Source organism: Protopterus annectens, chromosome 2.part1 (genome assembly GCF_019279795.1).
Source record: "Protopterus annectens isolate FY-2018-M chromosome 2.part1, PAN1.0, whole genome shotgun sequence".
NCBI lineage: Eukaryota > Metazoa > Chordata > Ceratodontiformes > Protopteridae > Protopterus > Protopterus annectens.
The window spans coordinates 293,530,358-293,547,857 of NC_056729.1; positions in this window are offsets into that span (position 1 = coordinate 293,530,358).

Genomic DNA, 17,500 nt, shown 5'->3' on the forward strand with positions numbered 1-17,500 from the left:
AATCTGGTACTTTGATATTTTGAAGGGGAACAATATATATATATATATATATATATATATATATATATATATATTTTTTTTTTTTTTACCTAATGCCATCACAATTGACAAAAAAATGTCAACATACTAATGTGCATGCTGATAGGAATAACTTTAGAGCATGCAAATATTAGAATATGTGTTTTTGCAGGGGGGTACCTTCCCAGGGTTATTTTTCGCTGTGCCGGGAGTTCGATGAAGTCGCCTCAATGAAGCGGGATATGATAATCTGGTAAATTGATGTTATGAAGTAGACCCCCTCCCAGCATGCTCCCTGCTAACTATTTATTCAAACTCAGAGATGCAGAATCTCTGGAAAGAGGGTGTATTTCCCAACCCAGGGAACTGACCAAATGTGTCAACAAAACAGAAGCTGACATTTGGGAGTGTGATAATAGGAGGTACTGCCAGCCATGCCAGGTGAAGTATGGCATTGGATGTGTAACATATGCCAGCACAGTTAGCTGGAATTTTATAAATTATTATATGCCGTTTGTATATCAAACTGATTTGTACAGATGCTTGTGCTTAAAATGTATTTGTGAGGTTTGCTTGTGTTAAAATATATCAGCAGTGTGCCCTGCTGGAAGGAAAAGAAAAGTGCATGTATTATTGTAACTAAATTAAATGTATACATTGTAACAGCATATACTGGGAGTGAAGAGGTTAATCTACCTGACTCTGGAAAAATATTCTTGAAATTAAATTACTTTATAGGTTAAACTATAAAGATGCTAACCCAGTTTTTTATGTGAGTCAGAGATGTAGAGTCTGTTTGAGATAATAGATTGTAGCTGTAGGAAGAGTGGAATGGTTTTATGGTTTTATGACTTCCAGCTGCTGCACCACATCTGAGCAATGCTCTATCTGTGTGTATTGTCGCACATAGGTTCTCATCCCCTAGCAGCTTCTAGTGATGGAGTATAATTGCAGTAAACCAACTCAGATGACCAGATATATGTGATATCATTCTGTGCAGAAGTAATGTTTTAATATTAGAGGAGACTGAAGTCTCTGGAGCATTCTGTATTCTATCTTGGATCTGACAACAAGGACCAGTTACTCAAATAATCTTGCCTTGCTCTATTCAGTAAGTATGAACAGTAATTCTTGTATTCAATCAGGAATAGATAGTAGACTAGCTAAATATTGTTTTTTCTTTAACTGTGTAAAACTTTCCATTGGTGTTATTTTTAATTTTTATTTATTTATTTATTTATTTATTTACAGGTCCTTTTTCAGTGGAGGCCCGGGGAGAAAAGCTCCACAGAACAATAAATGAGCAGCAGAGTACATGATGAACAATTAAATATACATACAATAGCAAATAATACATACCGCAGCAAACATTAGATATACTACAATATGAAACATAATAATGAATAGATATACCAATATCTAGCTAGAGGCTAGTAATGAACAGATGTACCAATATCCAGCTAGAGGCTTGGAATAAAGGTAGGATGTACATACAGATAGTACAAAGCTGAAATGGATACTGTTCGAAACTTATAAACCTAAATCTTATATACAAATATTGCACTAAACTCAAACAGATATAAAGCAGATGCTCCGCACGAAGGTGGAACAAGCTAGAAGGGCTAATGGGATGGAAGGGGAAGATAGAGGAGTAAGAGAGGAGACTGAGTGAGTAGTACTCATGGTAGTGAGTGTAAGCTAGGTGTATATCAGTTGAATATGTATTTGGAGTTAAGATGAAGTGAGGTAATTAAGCATGTTCTAACAGGTCTAAGAGATTGAGTGTGGAGGGAAGGGGAGGGTAAAGGGTAAGGCAGAGCCTGCAGAGAAAGAAATGCAATGATCAGATGGTGTGAGTCATGGTGGCTAGGGGAGGGTAGAGGAAGGAGAGGTGAAAAGGAGGGTTACTAGTCGGGATTGGTGCATGGGCATAACCAGAGACTTTTAAGTGAGGTTTTAGTGCCATCTTGAAGTGATTGCAAGAAGGTAGTGTGGTTATAGAGTGGGGAAGATTGCTCTATAATCTGGATATGAAACAGGAGAATAGTGCTTCTCCCACTGAGGTCTTGGGTTTGGTCACTGCTTGCTGGAACATAGTGGTCTAATGGAGCAGTAGGGCTGGAGAAGGTTTTGAAGGGATGGGACTTTAAGAGGATAGTTTACTAACTTATGGGTGAGAGAGTGTTAATTCAGGTGAAGAAGTTGAGGGAGTTCAAGCCGGTCAAGTTTTCTAAGTGCGATACAGTGGTGGCTGTGATAAGATGCACCAGTGGCAAACCTAGCAATTTTATTGTAGTAAGCCTTGAGCTTGTTTACATTTGTTTGTCTAAGGTAGGTAAATATAGGAGAAGCCTAGAGTAAAGTCGAGATTAGGTGGGAATTGGCAGGAGAAATTCTGACTGTCTTGGTGAGGAATTGTTTGTTCTGTACAATGCACCTAGTTTTTTTGTGAAACTTTTTTATGGTAAGAGAATTGTGGGCGTCAGATCTGAGATTGTTATCGAACTCAACACCAAGTAGTTTGGTGTGTTCAGTTAGGGAGATGATGGTACTGTCTTTGGCTAAAATACTAAAGTGGGAGATAATTGGGTTAGATTTAGTGGGTTGTAAGATAAGGAGTTTAGTCTTGCTCGGGTTGAGTAATAACTGGGCATTAGATAGTGGGTTTTCTACAGATAAAAAGGCTTCCTGTGTGATCTTTTGACGGTCAGATATGGTAGGGGATAAGCAAATGAGGGTGGAGTCATCTGCAAACTCTATAAGAGAAGCATGCTTGGTGGCTGTGAATAGATCATTGGTGAAGAGTGAGAATAGTAGGGGACCAAGGCTGGAACCTTGTGGAACACCGAGTGTTACAGGAAATTGTGGAGACAGGTCATTATGCCAGACAACTGATTGTTGGCAGTCATTTAGATAGCTGTGATACCAACCAGTAGCTGATTGGGAAAATGATGGATTATTGAGAACAGAGATTAGTAGTTTATGTGAGACCATGTCAAAAGCCTTGGACAGATCCAGAAATACAGCAAAGAACAGGCCATTATTTTTATGATGAATGATAGCCTTAGTGAAAGAGAGCAAGGTGGTAGTAGTGCTGTGGTATGGCCTGAAGCCATGCTGGGTGCTAGAGAGGAGGTTATTAGCTAAGAGATAGTCTAAGACTTAAGAATGGATGCATTTCTCAAGTATCTTGGAAAGTGGAGAAAGGATGGCTTTGGGGCAGTAATTGGAAAGTTAAGTGGAGGAGCCTCCTTTTTGGAGGGGAATGATGTGGGATATTTTCCACAGTGTGGGGTCATAACTTTCTGATAAGGACTGATTAATTAAGATAGAGATGGGATAAGCTAGGGCTTGTGCTGCTTTCTTTAGTTATTCAGAGTGGAGATTGTCAGCTGCAAGTTTTGTAGAATTAAGTTTCAATAGAGATTTTTTTTTATAGGAGCTAGGTACTGATGAAAAATAAAATACTGTGGGCAGTGTATTTGGTTTTGATGTTGGGAGGGTTGGTAGGGGATTGTGTTGTTTAGTCAAAGACAGAATTGTTTCAGTAAAGTGTTTATTGTACGAGTCAGCAATACTGCTGGGGGAAGGGTTAGTGGTAGTTAGGGGGGTGCCTACTTTACCTAGGTGACGAATGGAGTTTATTGTGGACCAGAACATTTTAGGGTTGTGGTGGGAGTAGTTTAGGGCAAACTGATAATATTGGGTTTTATCATCCTTTATTTGCTTTTTGACCTTATTGTGCAATTCTAGGAATGACTGTCTATAGGAGGGTTTTTTTGTTAAGCACCAATGCTCCTAGGCCTTATTTCTGATTGTCATTAGTGCCATGGTGCTTTTTTCTACCCAAGGGGAGCACTGTATTTTGACTCTGGCATTTCTTATGGGGGCATGTGTGTTTAGGAAGGTGCTTTTGAAGAAATGGATGCCTTCATCCAGACTGAGGTACTTTAGTGGTGTATAGTCACATTTTTGAAGGGATGAGATAAAGGAGAGAGGGTTAAAGTTCACCCTGTTTCGGATTTGCCTATCGATGATGTGTTTCACACAATTTAAGTGATGTCTCAGAAGGAATGTTGGAGTGTGGTCACCGAGACTGTCTTGTAGACAATCAGCTAAGTATGAGTGAGGGTCACTAATATTCGGTCAGACATAGTATGTTAAAATTTTTATTTATCTGGATAGGTGACTGTATTAGTTGGGAGAAACTATGAAGCTTTAGGTGGTGGGCTAGATGATTGTTACTACAAGATAGCCAGTTGATATTAAAATCACCTAGGATTATGGTTTCCTGGGGAGGGAAGGGTTAGCCCAGTTCAGGAGGTTTTCCAGGTGTGGGATGTTTTGGCCAGGTGTGAAGTAGCATCCTGTAATGTTGATTGTTTTATTTGGGTTTAGTTTGAGGTTGGCACATAGGATTTCTTCATTTTCAATGTGGGGGCAGATGTGTTAAGGATCTGGATGTTGAGGTTTAAACATTAGAGCCACACCACCCTATTTTCTTAGATAGTCTATCTACTTGAAGAATGTTATAACCTGTTGAAAGTATTTCCTCACTTTTGATGTGAGGTTTGAGCCAGTGTTCAGTCATGATGAGAATATCAGGAGAGTATAAAGCTGTGTTGGCATTTAGGTCATGGATTTTATTTGTTATACTTCTGATATTTAGACACATGAAGAGGAAGTCCGATGACTTTCTGTTGGCTGTTAGTTGTGAGAAGAAGCAGCTATTAAGCAGATTTTTAAGTGAGGAATTGGTAATGGTAGAACCAATGTTAGGGTGGATATAACCACTGAGGTGAGGGCTAATTTATATACGGCAGTAAACATAAGTTTTATAAATCTGGTAATTAATCTGTCATATAATAGAGATATTTTTTGTTTGATGTAACAGGTGACTGATAGTATGGTGGGTGTATTGAGATGACGATTGTGATGGTATAACAAGTATAATTAGTAGGTGGGTGATGGATAGTAGTGAGAGTGAGGGTGCAGTGATAGTGGTAGGTTATGTCTATTATGGAGTCCTAGTAGGATGTAAGGTGTGCAAGAAGAGTGCAGGTAAGGAATGTAAGTACATTAGGTAGTAGCATGACAGTGTCAGATGAACAGTTAGACTGGAAGTGTGTAGGGCACTGTGGGTGGTAGAGGAGATAAGTTCCTAGTATTGTTCTGATGGATTGCTGATTACTGGGAGAGGTAGTGCCTAGAACAAATCTAGATGTAGTGGGGGAGGGTGGGATAAGGGTGCAGGGAGGGATGTGAAGTGAGCCCATGCATAGCACGGGTGAATGGAGCAGGGCTAAAACCCCTCCAAGTTGTGGAACACCATGTAAGTATCTAAAGGCTTACCAGCAAGTAGAATTCAATTGCTGAAGATCACTTGTGTCCTGATGGGAGACTAGTAATTTAAAGATGGCTCCATATACAGCAGGAACCTAATATAGACTTAGTATTGGAGGGGGGGGGTAGCAAAAACGGTATGAACCAGGTGCAATGCAAAGAAACCAGCCAAACCAGAAAGGCAAGCAGTGGAAAACTATCAGTGAAGGGCTCAGAGAGGGTGGGTAATAATACAAACTCTACCTGTAAAGTGAAGGAGAGAAGAGACAGCAAAGTTTATCAAGGTTGGGAGTGTGTCTTCTCATTGACTTGCTTATTAGTACCCGGTTTGTGCACAGTTTGGTGTAGGAAGATACATTAACAATGAAGGGAAATATATAGAGATGGAAATAAACAGGTGGGGATCAAGTGATACAAACTAAGGCAAACAGCACTGAACGGGCTGGTTGAGGGTTAATTTTAATCACAGAGAATAGGAAGGACCTTAATTAAGTGCATACTGTCTAGTGGATAGTTAGTATTACTGCACACACTAGTGGGGGGGGCACAAGACTCAAACAGTACGTTTTATTATCATGCTGAGAACTACTAAGTAACGCTGCTAATGTTAAAGCTTCACTATCATAACACATACATGTAGAATACCTGGGTGGACTGACCCTGCTCTTCAGGCTAAAAGGTATATCCTTGTTTAGTTTGTCAGTACTGATTCTTTCTTAGACTGTATGGGAGGGGTGGTAGCTGCAGACTGCAGAGTTGCTTGAATGTGGTCAAGGAGCAGAATTTGATTACTAAAGACCACTTGTGTCCTGATGGTTGACACACCCGTGTGTGTGTGTGTGTGTGTGTGTGTGTGTGTGTGTGTGTGTGTGCGCGTGTATGTAGATATATATATATATATATATATATATATATATATATATATATATATATATATATGTGTATATATATATATATATATATATATATATATATATATATATATATATATATATATATGGGCCTAATTCACTTTATCGAACATCGAACAGTTAGAAGGATGAGAGCACACAAGACTGAAACTTAAAAGATTGGACTAGGTGTATATTTAGAATGGAGATCATGGTACAGTCAGGATCAGGAAATATACCGTTATCCTCACTGTAGTGTGATCTCAAAGATCACATGTATTATTTGCAGGAGGTGTGGGGAGTGCAGCTCATATACAGGCAAATTATATGGACCAATTCAAAGATTGTACTACAGTGAGATAAAGGTAGATTTCCCGATTCTGACTGTTTCGCAGTCTCCATTCAAACTATACACCTTGTTCAATCTTCTAAGTTCCAATCTTGTGCACTCTCGTTCTTCTAAACTTTTGGTGTTCTTGTGGCGATCATTTAAGTTTCGGTGTTAAGTTAATTCAATAAAATGAAGTAGATTCGTACGTAACTATGTATATACATATATATATATATATATATATATATATATATATATATATATATATATATATAGATATATATATATATATATATATGTATATGGGATCCCTACTATTTACCGAAACGCCACAACGCCAAAACACAAATCACCGACACCAAAGGACTGACAACACAGATGACCGACGAGGTGAGAACCCGACGGACTCGGTAAGTGTGCGATAGAGTTAGGGAGCGGAAAAGTAAGTGTGCGATAGTGAGGGACTGTAGTTTTATGGGCGGGTTAAGTGAGTTAGGGTTAGGGTGCGGGTAGGGTAAGTGTGCGATAGTGACGGAATATATGTTTAAGGGTGGGTTAAGTGAGTTAGAGTTAGGGTGCAGGTAGGGTGTGTGTGCGATAGTGACGGACGGTGGGTTTAGGGGTGGGTTAAGTGAGTTAGGGTTAGGGTGTGGGTAGGGTAAGTGCGCGGTTGTATCGGACCTTAGGGTTAGGGTTTGGGTTAAGGTTAGTGCATGTATGGTTGTGTGTATTGTCGGTAATCTGTGTTGTCGGTCTTTTGGTGTCGGTGATTTGTATTTCGGTGTTGTGGCGTTTCGGTAAATAGTAGGGGATCCATATATATATATATATATATATATATATATATATATATATTTATATATATACACATATATAGATAGATTATATGTGTATATATATATATCTATATATATCTATATATATATATATATATATATATATATATATATATATATATATATAGATATATAGATATACTTATATAGATAGATAGATATATGGATCCTTTTATATTGCCAATTTGCAGATGGTTGATTTGAAGTGTAGTTCACATTAGATTTATTTGCATTTCTGTAGAATACATGATCATCTGCATCCCGATTAGTTTAGCAGTATAACTGAATACGTCTGTTCACTTATACTGCTTGCTTTTAGCACTGAATTAAGCCAAGTGTGTACATTTAGTGTGCAGGATGGCAAAGGCAAGATTTTTATGTTAACAGTTCCTGCAATTTAAAGCTGTCTGTGTTTTTTGTGCATGATCGGTGACAGTGGAATAAAGATTTTTCCTTTTTCTTCTCTGTTATACGTTCTCAGAGTTGCATATTTAAGTAGTGAGAGGGTGGGGGTGCAGAGAGTTTTATATATATATATATATATATATATATATATATATATATATATATGTATATATATATATATATATATATATATATATATATATATATATATATATATATATATATATATATATATATATATATATATATATATATATATATATATATATATATATATATATATATATATATATATGATTATCGAATCCCGCTTCATTGAGATGACTTCACCAAATCTTCAGTTCATCGAACTCCCGGCACAGACAGAAATAACCCTGGGAAAGGAACCACTTGACCATCAAAAAAAATAACAAACAGCGAAACAAAAAAAACTCCAACAGGGGGGGGGGTTATGCCCCCGCACCCCGATAACTAAATATACCATCTCCAAGATTGCATTATAGGGGGAAATGGCAAAGTTCATCATAGTGGCCAAGTAATTCTTTTCCCAGGATTAATGTTCGCAGTTCTGAGAGTTCAGTCAACAAAAGATGCGGTGATGTCGTCTCAGTGAAATGGGATTCGATAATCTGGTACTTTGACATTTTGAAGGGGAACAATATATATATATATATGCATACATATATATATATATATATATATATATATATATATATATATATAGATATAGATATATATATATTTGTTTTACCTAATGCCATCACAATTGACAAAAAAATGTCAACATACTAATGTGCATGCTGATGGGAATAACTTTAGAGCATGCAGATATTAGAATATGTTTTTTGCAGGGGGGTACCTTCCTGCAACCCCCCCTCCCAGCATGCTCCCTGCTAACTATTTATTCAAACTCAGAGATGCAGAATCTCTGGAAAGAGGGTGTATTTCCCAACCCAGTGAACTGACCAAATGTGTCAACAAAACAGAAGCTGACGTTTGGGAGTGTGATAATAGGAGGTACTGCCAGCCATGCCAGGTGAAGTATGGCATTGGATGTGTAACATATGCCAGCACAGTTAGCTGGAATTTTGTAAATAATTGTATGCCATTTGTATATCAAACTGATTTGTACAGATGCTTGTGCTTAAAATGTATTTGTAAGGTTTGCTTGTGTTAAAATATATCAGCAGTGTGCCCTGCTGGAAGGAAAAGAAAAGTGCATGTATTATTGTAACTAAATTAAATGTACACATTGTAACAGCATATACTGGGAGTGAAGAGGTTAATCTACCTGACTTTGGAAAAAGTATTCTTGAAATTAAATTACTTTATAGGTTAAACTATAAAGATGCTAACCCAGTTTTTTATGTGAGTCAGAGATGTAGAGTCTGTTTGAGATAATAGATTGTAGCTGTAGGAAGAGTGGAATGGTTTTATGGTTTTATGACTTCCAGCTGCTGCACCACATCTGAGCAATGCTCTATCTGTGTGTATTGTAGCACATAGGTTCTCATCCCCTAGCAGGTTCTAGTGATGGAGTATAATTGCAGTAAACCAACTCAGATGACCAGATGTATGTGATATCATTCTGTGCAGAAATAATGTTTTAATATTAGAGGAGACTGAAGTCTCTGGAGCATTGTGTATTCTGTCTTGGATCTGACAACAAGGACGTTACTCAAATAATCTTGCCTTGCTCTATTCAATAAGTAGGAACAGTAATTCTTTTATTCAATCAGGAATAGATAGTAGGCTAGCTAAATACTGTTTTTTCTTTAATTGTGTAAAACTTTCCATTGGTGTTATTTTTAATTTTTATTTATTTATTTATTTATTTACATTTGTTTACTGGGAAATTCCAACTGGACACAGGTCCTTTTTCAGTGGAGGCCCGGGGAGAAAAGCTCCACAGAACAATAAATGAGCAGCAGAGTACATGATGAACAATTGAATATATATACAATAGTAAATAATACATACCGCAGCAAACATTAGATATACTACAATATGAAACATAATAATGAATAGATATACCAACATCTAGCTAGAGGCTAGTAATGAACAGATGTACCAATATCTAGCTAGTGGCTTGGAATAAAGGTAGGATGTACATACAGATAGTACAAAGCTGAAATGGATACTGTTCGAAACTTATAAACCTAAATCTTATATACAAATATTGCACTAAACTCAAACAGATATAAAGCAGATGCTGCACACGAAGGTGGAAGAAGCTAGAAGGGCTAATGGGATGGAAGGGGAAGATAGAGGAGTAAGAGAGGAGACTGAGTGAGTAGTACTCATGGTAGTGAGTGTAAGCTAGGTGTATATCAGTTGAATATGTATTTGGAGTTAAGATGAAGTGAGGTAATTAAGCATGTTCTAACAGGTCTAAGAGATTGAGTGTGGAGGGAAGGGGAGGGTAAAGGGTAAGGCAGAGCCTGCAGAGAAAGAAATGCAATGATCAGATGGTGTGAGTCATGGTGGCTAGGGGAGGGTAGAGGAAGGAGAGGTGAAAAGGAGGGTTACTAGTCGAGATTGGTGCATGGGCATAACCAGAGACTTTTAAGTGAGTTTTTAGTGCCATCTTGAAGTGATTGCAAGAAGGTAGTGTGGTTATAGAGTGGGGAAGATTGTTCTATAATCTGGATATGAAACAGGAGAATAGTGCTTCTCCCACTGAGGTCTTGGGTTTGGTCACTAGAAGTAGATTTTTGCTGCTGGAACATAGTGGTCTAATGGAGCAGTAGGGCTGGAAAAGGTTTTGAAGGGATGGGACTTTGAGAGGATAGTTTACTAACTTATGGGTGAGAGAGAGTTGATTGAGGTGAAGAAGTTGAGGGAGTTCAAGCCGGTCAAGATCTCTAAGTGCGATACAGTGCTGGCTGTGATAAGATGCACCAGTGGCAAACTTAGCCATTTTATTGTAGTAAGCCTTGAGCTTGTTTACATCTGTTTGTCAAAGGTAGGTAAATATAGGAGAGGCCTAGAAAATAGTGGAGATTAGGTGGGAATTGGCAGGAGAAATTCTGACTGTCTTGGTGAGGAATTGTTTGTTCTGTACAATGCACCTAGTTTTTTGTGAACCTTTTTTATGGTAAGAGAATTGTGGGCGTCAGATCTGAGATTGTTATCGAACTCAACACCAAGTAGTTTGGTGTGTTCAGTTGGGGAGATGGTGGTATTGTCTTTGGCTAAAATACTAAAGTGGGAGATAATTGGGTTAGATTTAGTGGGTTGTAAGATAAGGAGTTTAGTCTTGCTCGGGTTTAGTAATAACTGGGCATTAGATAGTGAGTTTTCTACAGATGAAAAGGCTTCCTGTGTGATCTTTTGAAGGTCAGATATGGTAGGGGATAAGCAAATGAGGGTGGAGTCATCTGCAAACTCTATAAGAGAAGCATGCTTGGTGGTATATATATATATATATATATATATATATATATATATATATATATATATATATATATATGTATATATATATATACACACACATATATAGATATATTATATATATATATATATATATATATATATATATATATATAGAAAATACAATGTCCCAATATTCCAAGGTAAATGCAAAAACACAAAACCCAAGAGGCAGTATAAACTTCCAAATGACAGTTATCAGCAAGTCCTTCACAAAATATAAGGTCCAGCACACGTAGAGTTGAAATAAAACCACAATTTATTCAGGAAAAAATCGTAAGCGCTTTCACGGACTTCACTATCCGCTTCCTCAGACGATACTGTTACAAAAACACATTCATTTAAATAGAACCTTTCTCTTACTGCAATTAACTAATCATCCAATTAAAATGCTTTAAAACTTAACACTAGAAATTCATTACTCAATAATAGTTTCTATTAATTCGATACATGAAAATGTCTGCTAATAATAAAACATCTAGTGAAACAGATAATATGAGAGCTGAAAATACTGGTCATTATTTTAGTTTCCTTAGATTCAGGGCAGGCTTTATAGAAACTGTATCATTTAAGCCCCTTCCTCTATGGGCACCCAACCGCAGGATCCACTTAAGTTCTGCATGTTCTGTATCATTGACAATATTACCTAACCGTAAACTAGGTGGCTGAACATGCAGAATCTGGAATAAAAACATATGGTCGGGACCATTATTGAGGACATGTTTAGCTATGGCACTATATTCTTCTTTTCTATGGATATTATAGATATGATCCCTAATTCTCTCTCGCAGGGATCTATTTGTTTTGCCCACATAGTAACAGAAACACGTTACACAATGGGCAATATAAACAATATTTCTGCTATTACAATCTCCATATGTCCTAAGTTGCCACAGATAACCTGTGTCAGGATGTTTATAAAATCTGGATTCATCAACATAATTGCAGTGTGCACATTTTCCACATTTTCTAGTCCCTAAAAAGATGTTATATATACTTTCATAAGGATCCTGACGTCTATTTGGATAGCATAAAGACTGTTTCAATGTTTTACAATTTTTGTAGATAAATTTGGGTTCATTTCCAACCAATTTATGTGTCTTATCATCTACCAACAGAATGTGCCAATTATCATTTACTATCTTATGTATCCGATGTATATTAGCACAGTATGGTATCACTATGGACGGATTATTGGCCCACTTGGTATCAATTGCCCTACTGTTGTTTGTATTACCTGACGAAAAAAAGGGTTCTGCTCTGGTTGTTCTAAGTTCATCCATTTCTTTGTATACCCTAGTAATTTCTTCGTGTGCATAGCCTCTATTTAAAAAACTCTGTTTAAGCTCTTTTAGTTCTTTATCAAAAATTGTATCATCACAGCATAAGCGTGATAGCCTCATAGCTTGGCCCTTAACAATATTGGCAAAGAGCTTGGGGTTATGCATACTATCATGGTGCAGGAAGGCTGGTCTATAACATGGCTTTCTATATAGTTTGGTTTTTATAGTATTACCATCCCTATATATATTGACATCTAAAAAGTCTATTTCTTTGTTAGAATAGTTGGCAGTGAATTTTAGAAATTCATTGGTGGCATTCAATTCATTCATCAGACTTATACAACTTTCTTCATTGCCTTTTAAGACAATGAAGAGGTCATCAACAAACCTTTTGAAAAACAGCACTTGGTGGTTATTAACTACGTATTGTTGTTCCCAGGAAACCATAATTAAGTTGGCATATGTGTTTGCACAACTGGTTCCCATTGCTATTCCTGTATTTTGTTTATAGTATTTATTGTCAAATAGAAAGACATTGTTATCCAAGACTATTTCCAATAAAAAGCATATTAAATCAGCCTTAACTACTTCAATTTTGTTGTCATCTATTAATAGTTTCCTGAGCATTTCTAAGCCAATAGAATTAGGGATGCATGTAAATAGGGCTTCTACATCCATTGTGATAAAGTAACAGTTTTCCATATCGGTATAATTTATAGTAAACTGATAAAAGTCCTTTAAGAACTGCTCAGTATCCTTTAAAACATTCCTATATTTAGATAATATAAGTTTTAATTCATGTTCTAGATAAATGGATATAGTCTCTGTGGACCATCCTGCACCCGCAACAATGGGACGAAACTTAGGATATTTAGGGTTCTTATGGATCTTTGGAAGTCCATGTAACCTGGGGATATATGGATGTTCAATGTTGAAATAATTAAATAACTCCTTTGTAATAATGCCTGTATGCAAACAGTCCAATAATGAAAAATAGATTGTTTTAAACAAATCACAAATATAATCTAAAGAAACTTGTTCATAAGCATTCATATTTAACATTTCATGCATATTATCTAAATAATAAGAGGTATCTAAAATCACTACCAAGCCACCCTTATCACATGGTCTAATAGTGACATTTTCATCATTTTGTAAACTACGCAAAGCTAATAATTCCTGGTTAGTTAAATTACTATTGCCCTTAGACCTCATGAATGAGATGTCATCATATATGTCCTTTTCAACTGCTTTTAAAAAAATATCAACATTAGGGGGTGCTAATGGAACAAAATTACTCTTCCTTTTAAACATTTTGTCATGTGATTCACTGTCCTGTTGCAAGGTTAATTTTAGCGAAACATCCCGTGTGAACATTCGTATAGCTAAAATCGTATCACTAATGTCAATACAGGTGGTTGGTATAAAGCCCAAACCCTTATTTAATAAGGCACATTCAGATGCAGTTAAATTGCGTTTGGAAAGATTCCATATCAGGTTTCTGTTGTCCACATTTTTTTGATGGTACGCACCTGTGGAACCTGTGCCATCTCCTTGCGCTTCTGTCCACGTTGCATGTTGTCTTCTATTGACTTCTTCCTGGTTGCTCTGAAAGGCAAAGGAAAAGCCAACGGATCAACCGTGTTAGATGTATCAGCCAAGATTTTTCGTCGTACATCTGGTGTTGGGCGTACGTTACTGTTAGTTTCCATGTTCATCTCTACCTCAATCGGAACTTCTTTAGGGGTAGAGTATGTGGATGCTGGCAATTGTGGCGACAATATTGTTTCAACACTATTAGCTGTGGCTTCTACCGAATTATTCGTTGTTACTTTAGTCGACTCTTCTTCTGGCTTCCCAGGAATTTCACAACCTACTATTCCGGTCACTGGTTGGCTAGCAGCAGTCTTCCGACTCTGATTGATGTGCGTGCGTGATGCCATAGCACGCTGAGGACGTTGATTATTGTTACTAACAATTGGGTCCAAAACAACGTTCCTGGGCCAAGTGAACACATTTTGATTTTTAAAATCATCCAAGTCTCTCAATATTTTTCTTTTTTTAACATCAAGAAGCTTGGCTTCATAGCGTGATATTTTCTCCGTCACATCTTGTAAAAACACCTCCGTCGGACCTTCTCCATATATATTAAATAGTTCCCCCTGCTGTTGAATAATTTCTTCCCTTAAATTAAACTCTATAGGTTGGAAGAAATTTAATATCAACTCCATATAGGCTCTACTGGTACTTAGATTGAGTTGTTGCCATTTGGTTAAGAGGTCTGTTAATATAAGTGCTGAAAATACTGGTCATTATTTTAGTTTCCTTAGATTCAGGGCAGGCATGGCCCCAACCATATGTTTTTATTCCAGATTCTGCATGTTCAGCCACCTAGTTTACGGTTAGGTAATATCGTTAATGATACAGAACATGCAGAACTTAAGTGGATTCTGCGGTTGGGTGCCCATAGAGGAAGGGGCTTAAATGATACAGTTTCTATAAAGCCTGCCCTGAATCTAAGGAAACTAAAATAATGACCAGTATTTTCAGCACTTATATTAACTGTTTCACTAGATGTTTTATTATTAGCAGATATTTTTATGTATCAAATTAATAGAAATTATTATTGAGTAATGAATTTCTAGTGTTAGGTTTTAATGCATTTTAATTGGATGATTAGTTAATTGCAGTAAGAGAATGGTTCTATTTAAATGAATGTGTTTTTTGTAATAGTATCGTCTGAGGAAGCGGATAGTGAAGTCCGTGAAAGCGCTTACGATTTTCTTCTGAATAAATTGTGGTTTTATTTTTACTCCACGTGTGCTGGATCTTGTACTTTGCAAAGGACTTGCTGAAAACTGACATTTGGAAGTTTATACTGCCTCTTGGGTTTTGTGTTTTTGCATTTACCTTGGAATATTGGGACATTGTATTTTCTACGTGTTCATCGGGCTTTCGTAAGAGGCAGTAATGAATATGGAATGTTCGGGTGGAGCAAAAGGTACTGCTCTTAACAACAGCCTGAGAAGTTTACTAACCACTAATGTGAATCCTCTCCTGAACACGAACTCGTTAAATGTACCGGAGGTAATACCTTTCAATTCTGGAAATGAAGTATTGATAAGAAACCTCAAACGTGACATTGAAAATAATGTATTTAAATTTAAGCGTTTACAAAATCAGCGCTACCATCTGGAAGCAAGTCTAAACTTAAACATCGTTCCCTGAGGTCTAAGAATACTAACTATGCCAACGTACGGCAATCAATATCCAGACCTCTTAACCAAATGGCAACAACTCAATCTAAGTACCAGTAGAGCCTATATGGAGTTGATATTAAATTTCTTCCAACCTATAGAGTTTAATTTAAGGGAAGAAATTATTCAACAGCAGGGGGAACTATTTAATATATATGGAGAAGGTCCGACGGAGGTGTTTTTACAAGATGTGATGGAGAAAATATCACGCTATGAAGCCAAGCTTCTTGATGTTAAAAAATATTGAGAGATTTGGATGATTTCAAAAATCAAAATGTGTTTACTTGGCCCAGGAACGTTGTCTCAGACTCAATTGCTATCAACAGTAATCAACGACCTCAGCGTGCTATGGCATCACGCCCATACACTAATCAGAGTTTGAAGACTGTTGTCAGCCAACCAGTGACTAGAATAGAAGGTTGCGAAGTTACCGGGAAGCCAGATGAGGAGCCGATTAAAACAACAACGAATAATTCGGTAGAAGCTACAGTTAATAGTGCTGAATCAATATTGTCGCCACAATTGCCAGCATCTACATACTCTACCCCCAAGGAAGGTCCTATTGGGGCAGAAATGAATATGGAAACTAATAACAGCGTACGCCCAATACCAGATGTACGACGAAAAATTTTGGCTGAAACATCACACACGGTTGATCCGTTGGCTCTTCCATTGCCTTTCAGAGCAACCAGGAAAAAGTCAGTAGAAGACAACACGCAACGTGGACAGAAGCGCAAGGAAATGGCACAGGCTCCACAGGTGCGTACTATCAAAAAAATGTGGACAACCGAAACCTGATATGGAATCTTTCTAAGCACAATTTAACTGCATCTGAATGTGCTTTATTAAATTAAGGTTTGGGCTTCATACCGACCACTTGTATTGACATTAGTGACACTATTTTAGCTATACGAATGTTTACACGTGATGTTTCGTTAAAACTAACTTTGGAGCAGGACAGTGAATCACATCACAAAATGTTTAAAAAGAAGAGTAATTTTGTTCCGCTAGCACCCCCTAATGTTGATATCTTTTTAAAAGCAATTGAAAAGGATATTTATGAAGATACCTCATTCATGAGGTTTAATGGCATTAGTAACTTAAGCAATGAGGAATTATTAGCTTTGCGTAGCTTACAAAATGATGACAAGATTACAATTAGACCCTGTGACAAGGGTGGGTTAGTAGTGATTTTGGATACCTCCTATTATTTAGATAATATGCATGAAATGTTAAATACAAATGCCTATGAACAAGTTTCTTTAGATTATATTTGTGATTTATTTAAAACAATATACTTTTCGTTGTTGGACTGTTTGCATACAGGCATTATTACAAAGGAACTATTTAACTACTTTAACATTGAATATCCTTGTATCCCTAGGTTACATGGACTTCCAAAAGTTCATAAGAACCCTAAATGTCCTAAGTTTCGTCCTATTGTTGCGGGTGCAGGATGGTCCACAGAGACTATATCCATTTATCTAGAACATGAATTAAAACTTATATTATCTAAATATAGGAATGTTTTAAAGGATACTGAGCAGTTCTTAAAGGACTTTTATCAGTTTACTATAAATTATACCGATGTGGAAAACTGTTATTTTATCACAATGGATGTAGAAGCCCTATTTACATGCATCCCTAATTCTATTGGCTTAGAAATGCTCAGGAAACTATTAATAGATGACAACAAAATTGAAGT